Raw genomic sequence first — 8,046 nt, 5'->3', positions numbered from 1 at the left:
ATTGGAGCGAACAATTTTGAGCTGAAACCTCAATTAGTTTCTCTGATACAGCAGAACTGCAAGTTTCATGGACTTCCATCTGAAGATCCTTTTCAGTTCTTAACTGAATTCTTGCAGATATGTGATACTGTTAAGACTAATGGAGTAAGATCCTGAAGTCTACAGGCTCATGCTTTTCCCTTTTTCTGTAAGAGACAGAGCTAGAGTATGGTTGGACTTTCAACCTAAGGATAGCCTGAACTCTTGGGATAAGCTGGTCAAGGCTTTCTTAGCCAAGTTCTTTCTTCCTCAAAAGCTGAGTAAGCTTAGAGTGGATGTTCAGACCTTCAGACAGAAAGAAGGTGAATCCCTCTATGAAGCGTGAGAGAGATACAAAGGACTGACTAAAAAGTATCCTTCTGACATGCTTTCAGAATGGACCATCCTGGATATATTCTATGATGGTCTGTCTGAATTAGCTAAGATGTCATTGGATACTTCTGCAGGTGGATCCATTCACCTAAAGAAAACACCTGCAGAAGCTCAAGAACTCATTGATATGGTTGCTAATAACTAGTTCATGTACACTTCTGAGAGGAATCCTGTGAGTAATGGGACGCCTATAAAGAAGGGAGTTCTTGAAATTGATACTCTGAATGCCATATTGGCTCAGAATAAAATATTGACTCAGCAAGTCAATATGATTTCTCAGAGTCTGAATGGAATGCAAGCTGCATCCAACAGTACTCAAGAGGCATCTTCTGAAGAAGAAGCTTATGATCCAGAGAACCCTGCAATAGCAGAGGTGAATTACTTAGGTGAATCTTATGGAAACACCTATAACTCATCATGGAGAAATCATCCAAATTTCTCATGGAAGGATCAAAAGCCTCAACAAGGCTTTAATAATGGTGGAAGAAATAGGTTTAACAATAGTAAACCTTTTCCATCATCCACTCAGCAACAGACAGAGAACTTTGAACAAAATACTTCTAATTTAGCAAACTTAGTCTCTGACCTATCTAAGGCCACTGTGAGTTTCATGAATGAAACAAGATCCTCCATTAGAAATTTGGAAGCACAAGTGGGCCAGCTGAGTAAAAGGATCACTGAAATCCCTCCTAGTACTCTCCCAAGCAATACAGAAGAAAATCCAAAAGGAGAGTGCAAGGCCATTGATATAACCATCATGGCCGAATCCAAGGAAGAAGGGGAGGACGTGAATCCCAAGGAGGAAGACCTCCTGGGACGTCCAGTGATCAATAAGGAGTTTTCCTCTTAGGAACCAAAGGAATCTGAGACTCAACTAGAGACCATAAAGATTCCATTGAACTTCCTTATGCCATTCATGAGCTCTGATGAGTATTCATCTTCTGAAGAGAATGAGGATGTTACTGAAGAGCAAGTTACCAAGTACCTTGGTGCAATCATGAAGCTGAATGCCAAATTATTTGGTATTGAGATTTGGGAAGATGAACCTCCCTTGTTCACTAATGAACTGAGTGATCTGGATCAACTGACATTGCCTCAGAAGAAACAGGATCCTGGAAAGTTCATAATACCTTGTACCATAGGCAACATGATCTTTGAAAAGGCTCTGTGTGACCTTGGTTCAGGGATAAACCTCATGCCCCTCTCTGTAATAGAGAAACTGGGAATCTATGGGGTACAAGCTGCTAAAATCTCATTAGAGATGGCAGACAATTCAAGAAAACAGGCTTATGGACAAGTAGAGGACGTGTTAGTAAAGGTTGAAGGCCTTTACATCCCTGCTGATTTCATAATCCTTGATACTGGGAAGAATGAGGATGAATCCATCATCCTTGGAAGACCTTTCCTAGCCACAGCAAGAGTTGTGATTGATGTTGACAGAGGTGAATTAGTCCTTCAATTGAATGAGGACTCTCTTGTGTTTAAAACTCAAGGACATTCTTCTGTAAACATGGAAAAGAGGCACAGTAAGCTTCTCTCAAAATAGAGTCAACCAGAGCCCCCACAGTCAAACTTAAAGTTTGGTGTTGGGAGGCCACAACCAAACTCTAAGTTTGGTGTTGGGGAATCTCAACAATGCTCTGAACATCTGTGAGGCTCCATGAGAGCCCACTGTCAAACTGTTGACATTAAAGAAGCGCTTGTTGGGAGGCAACGCAATTTTTATTTATCTAAATCTAATTTTATTTTTATTTGTTTTTCATGTTTTCTTAGGTTCATGATCATGTGGAGTCACGAAAAAAATAGAAAAATTAAAAATAGAATCAAAAACAGCAGAAGAAAAATCACACCCTGGAGGAGGATCTCACTGGCGTTTAAATGCCAGTAAGGAGCATCTGGGCGTTTGAACGCCAGAATTGCACCCTGGAGAAGAGTTGGCGCTGAACGCCCAGAACAAGCACCAATCTGGCGCTGAACGCCCAGAGTTGTGTGCAAGGGCATTTTGTATGCCTAATTTGGTGCAAGGTTGTAAATCCTTGAAAACCTCAGGATCTGTGGACCCCACAGGATCACCTCAGGATCTGTGGACCCCACAGGATCCCCACCTACCTCCACTCACTTCTTCTCACCCCTCTTTCACACAATCCCATAAACACTCTTCCCCAAAACTCTTCACCAATCACCTCAATCTCTCTTCCCTATCACCACTTCACCACTCACATCCATCCACTTTTCCCCATAAACCTACCTCATAAACACCACCTACCTTCAAAATTCAAAATCAATTTCCCACCCAAACCCACCCTATATGGCCGAAACCTTACCCCCCCTCCCTTCCCTATATATAGCTCTCCATTCCTACTCATTTTCACACAACACAACCCTCTCTTCCCCTTCTTGGCCGAAACACATCTCTCTCCCTCTCCTCCATTTCTTCTTCTTCTTCATCTCTTCTTTCTTTTCTTGCTCGAGGGCGAGCAATATTTTAAGTTTGGTGTGGTAAAAGCATAAGCTTTTTGTTTTTCCATTACCATTGATGGCACCTAAAACCGGAGAATCCTCTAGAAAAGGGAAAGGGAAGACAAAAGCTTCCACCTCCGAGTCATGGGAGATGGAAAGATTCATCTCCAAAGCTCATCAAGACCACTTCTATGATGTTGTGGCCAAGAAGAAGGTGATCCCCGAGGTCCCTTTCAAGCTCAAGAAGAATGAGTATCCGGAGATCCGACATGAAATCCAAAGAAGAGGTTGGGAAGTTTTAACAAACCCCATCCAACAAGTCGGCATCCTAATGGTTCAAGAGTTCTATGCCAATGCATGGATCACTAGAAACCATGATCAAAGTAAGAACCCAAACCCAAAGAATTATATTACAATGGTTCGGGGGAAATACTTAGATTTTAGTCCGGAAAATGTGAGGTTGGCGTTTAACTTGCCTATGATGCAAGGAGATGCACGCCCCTACACTAGAAGGGTCAACTTTAATCAAAGGTTGGACCAAGTCCTCATGGACATATGTGTGGAAGGAGCTCAATGGAAGATTGACTCCAAAGGCAAGCCGGTTCAATTAAGAAGACTGGACCTCAAGCCCGTGGCTAGAGGATGGTTGGAGTTCATCCAACGCTCCATCATCCCCACTAGCAACCGATCTGAAGTTACTGTGGATCGGGCCATCATGATTCATAGCATCATGATTGGAGAGGAAGTAGAAGTTCATGAAGTCATCTCCGTTGAATTCTACAAAATAGCCGAAAAGCCCTCTCCTTGGGCAAGGCTAGCTTTTCCTCATCTTATCTACCATCTATGTTACTCAGTTGGAGCTTCCATAGAAGGAGACATTCCCATTGAGGAAGAGAAGCCCATCACTAAGAAAAGGATGGAGCAAGAAAGAGAGCCCATTCATGGATCTCAAGAGACGCATGAAGCTCATCACCATGAGATCCCGGAGATGCCTCAAATGCATTTTCCTCCACAAAACTATTGGGAGCAAATCAACACCTCCCTAGGAGAATTCAGTTCCAACATGGGACAATTAAGGGTGGAACATCAAGAGCACTCCATCATCCTTCATGAAATAAGAGAAGATCAAAAAGCAACGAGGGAGGAGCAACAAAGACAAGAAAGAGACATAGAAGAGCTCAAGGACATCATTGGTTCCTCAAGAAGGAAACGCCACCATCACTAAGGTGGACTCATTCCTTGTTCTTACTCTCTCTGTTTTTCGTTTTCTCTATGTTAAGTGCTTATCCATGTTTGTGTCTTCATTACATGATCATTAGTATTTAGTAACTTTGTCTTAAAGTTATGAATGTCCTATGAATCCATCACCTCTCTTAAATGAAAACTGTTTTAATTCAAAAGAACAAGAAGTACATGAGTTTCAAATTTATCCTTGAACTTAGTTTAATTATATTGATGTGGTGACAATGCTTCTTGTTTTCTGAATGAATGGTTGAACAGTGCATATGTCTTTTGAAGTTGTTGTTTATGAATGTTAAATATGCTGGCTCTGGAAAGAATGATGACAAGGAGACATGTTATTTGATAATCTGAAAAATCATAAAAATGATTCTTGAAGCAAGAAAAAGCAGCAAAGAACAAAGCTTGCAGAAAAAAAAGAGAGAAAAAAATATATAGGCGAAAAAAAATAAAAAGAAAAAGCAAGCAGAAAGAGCCAAAAGCTCTTAAAACCAAGAGGCAAGAGCAAAAGGCCAATAACCCTTAAAACCAAAAGGCAAGGGTAAATAAAAAAGATCTCAAGGCTTTGAGCATTAGTGGATAGGAGGGCCTAAAGGAATAAAATCATAGCCTAAGCGGCTAAACCAAGCTGTCCCTAACCATGTGCTTGTGGCGTGAAGGTGTCAAGTGAAAACTTGAGACTGAGCGGTTAAAGTCAAGGTCCAAAGCAAAAGAAGAGTGTGCTTAAGAACCCTGGACACCTCTAATTGGGGACTTTAGCAAAGCTGAGTCACAATCTGAAAAGGTTCACCCAATTATGTGTCTGTGGCATTTATGTATCCGGTGGTAATACTGGAAAACAAAGTGCTTAGGGCCACGGCCAAGACTCATAAAATAGTTGTGTTCAAGAATCATCATACTGAACTAGGAGAATCAATAACACTATCTGAACTCTGAGTTCCTATAGATGCCAATCATTCTGAACCTCAATGGATAAAGTGAGATGCCAAAACTATTCAAAAGGCAAAAAGCTACAAGTTCCGCTTATTTAATTGGAGCTATGTTTCATTGATAGTTTGAAATTTATAGTATATTCTCTTCTTTTTATCTTATTTAATTTTCAGTTGCTTGGGGACAAGCAACAATTTAAGTTTGGTGTTGTGATGAGCGGATAATTTATACGCTTTTTGGCATTGTTTTTAGTATGTTTTTAGTAGAATCTAGTTACTTTTAGGGATGTTTTCATTAGTTTTTATGCTAAATTCACATTTTTGGACTTTACTATGAGTTTGTGTGTTTTTCTATGATTTCAGGTATTTTCTGGCTGAAATTGAGGGATTTGAGCAAAAATCAGATTCAGAGGTTGAAGAAGGACTACTGATGCTGTTGGATTCTGACCTCCCTGCACTCAAAGTGGATTTTCTGGAGCTACAGAACTCAAAATGGCGCGCTTCCATTTGCGTTGGAAAGTAGACATCTAGGGCTTTCCAGCAATGTATAATAGTCCATACTTTGGCCGAGTTTAGATGACGTAAAAGGGCGTTGAACGCCAGTTCTACGCTGCTGTCTGGAGTTAAACGCCAGAAACACGTCACAAACCAGAGTTGAACGCCAGAAATACGTTACAACCTGGCGTTTAACTCCAGAAAGAGCCTCTGCACGTGTAACATTCAAGCTCAGCCCAAGCACACACCAAGTGGGCCCCAGAAGTGGATTTATGCATCAATTACTTACTTCTCTAAACCCTAGTAACTAGTTTAGTATAAATAGGACTGTTTACTATTGTATTAGACATCCTAGGACGTTTTGTTCTTAGATCATGGGGGCTGGCCATTCGGCCATGCCTGAACCTTTCACTTATGTATTTTTCAACGGTAGAGTTTCTGCACTCCATAGATTAAGGTGTGGAGCTCTGCTGTTCCTCATGAATTAATGCAAAGTACTACTGTTTTCTATTCAATTCAACTTATTCCGCTTCTAAGATATTCATTCGCACTTCAACATGAATGTGATGAACGTGACAATCATCATCATTCCCTATGAATGCGTGTCTGACAACCACTTCCGTTCTACCTTAGATTGAATGAGTATCTCTTAGATCTCTTAATCAGAATCTTCGTGGTGTAAGCTAGATTGATGGCGGCATTCATGAGAATTCAGAAAGTCTAAACGTTGTCTGTGGTATTCCGAGTAGGATTCAGGGATTGAATGACTGTGACGAGCTTCAAACTCGCGAGTGCTGGGCGTAGTGACAGATGCAAAAGGAGGGTGAATCCTATTCCAGTATGATCGAGAACCTCAGATGATTAGTCGTGCTGTGACAGAGCATTTGGACCATTTTCATAAGAGGATGGGATGTAGCCATTGACAACGGTGATGCCCTTACATAAAGCCAGCCATGGAAAGGAGTAAGATTGATTGGATGAAGACAGTAGGAAAGCAGAAGTTCAGAGGAACGAACGCATCTCCATACACTTATCTGAAATTCTCACCAATGATATACATAAGTATTTCTATCTTTATTTTCTGTCTATTTATTGTTAATATTCAAAAACTCCATAACTATTTAATATCCGCCTGACTGAGATTTACAAGGTGATCATAGCTTGCTTTAAGCCGACAATCTCCGTGGGATCGACCCTTACTCACGTAAGGTTTATTACTTGGACGACCCAGTGCACTTGCTGGTTAGTTGTATCGAAGTTGTGAATGAAAAACGATTTATTAAGACGTGCATACAGAGTTTCTGGCGCCGTTGCCTGAGATCACAATTTCGTGCACCAAGCTCTCTCCAAAAAAGTACTCCGAGCTGGATTCTTTTGGCCGACTTTACAAAAGGAAGCAACAGAGTTTGTAAAGACATGTCCACCATGTCAGAAACATGCTAACTTCCACATCGCCCCACCAGAGGAGCTCATTAGCATAACATCACCTTGGTCGTTCGCAAAATAGGGATTCGACCTCCTGGGACCCTTTCCCCAAGGATCAGGACAAGTCAAGTTCCTGATTGTAGGGGTCGATTACTTCACAAAATGGATTGAGGCAGAGCCCCTAGCTAATGCCACTGCTCAAAGAAGTCGGAAATTCTTATATAGAAACATTGTCGCAAGGTTTGAGGTTCCTCACTCCATCACCACAAACAATGGCACTCAATTCACAGACGCAGGTTTCAGAAAGTTGGTAGCTGACTTGAAAATAAAATACCAATTCACATCCATAGAATACCCCCAGGCTAATAGACAAGCAGAAGCTGCCAACAAAGTCATATTAGTTGGGTTAAAACAGAGACTACAGGATGCGAAGGGAGCCTGGACTGAAGAACTCCACAAGTCCTCTGGGCATATCGGACAACTTCACACTCCACCACAAGGGAATCACCTTTCCGACTGGCTTACAAAATGGAGGCAATGATCCCAGTGGAGCTCGAAGAAGGATCTCCCAGAACGATCCACTACAGTGAAGAGGCCAACTCCCAACTTCAAAGGGAGGAGCTCGACCTACTTTCAGAAATCCGAGAAAGAGCTCGAATCAAGGAGGAGGCATTAAAACGACGAATGGCCTCAAGATACAATCGGAAGGTAGTACAGCAAAGTTTTGCCAACAACGACCTCATCCTAATCCGAAATGATATCGGAACAAGTCGACCAGGAGAGGGGAAGCTAGCAGCTAATTGGAAAGGACCCTACCGAGTCACAGAGGTACTGGGAAAAAGCTACTACAGGGTGTCCGAACTCGAGGGACGGAGCTACCAAGGTCATGGCACGCTTGCAACCTAAGAAGGTATTATAGTTAGGAGGCAATAAAGATCTTAGGTCAAGGTGCACTCTTTTTCCTGAAAAGATTTTTTAACGAGGCACCAAGTGAAGATCTATAAAATTGCTTGACTTAGAGGGGTAAACACCCACATGTATATATTTTATTTGCCTATATGTCTACTTTCTATTGGAATAAAACTTT

General features: G+C 41.5%; 1 non-coding gene across 1 annotated transcript; it reads right to left on the bottom strand.

The window, feature by feature from the left end:
• Positions 1-301: 301 nt before the first annotated feature.
• Positions 302-409, bottom strand: LOC112774072 (small nucleolar RNA R71). The gene has a single exon (XR_003188583.1). It is a non-coding gene; the product is annotated as a small nucleolar RNA R71 (small nucleolar RNA).
• Between the last annotated feature and the right edge of the window lie 7,637 nt (positions 410-8,046).

Source organism: Arachis hypogaea, chromosome 18, assembly GCF_003086295.3.
Source record: "Arachis hypogaea cultivar Tifrunner chromosome 18, arahy.Tifrunner.gnm2.J5K5, whole genome shotgun sequence".
Taxonomy (NCBI): domain Eukaryota; kingdom Viridiplantae; phylum Streptophyta; class Magnoliopsida; order Fabales; family Fabaceae; genus Arachis; species Arachis hypogaea.
The sequence above is the reverse complement of the archived record's forward strand: the minus strand, read 5'-3'. Positions and strand labels throughout refer to the sequence as shown.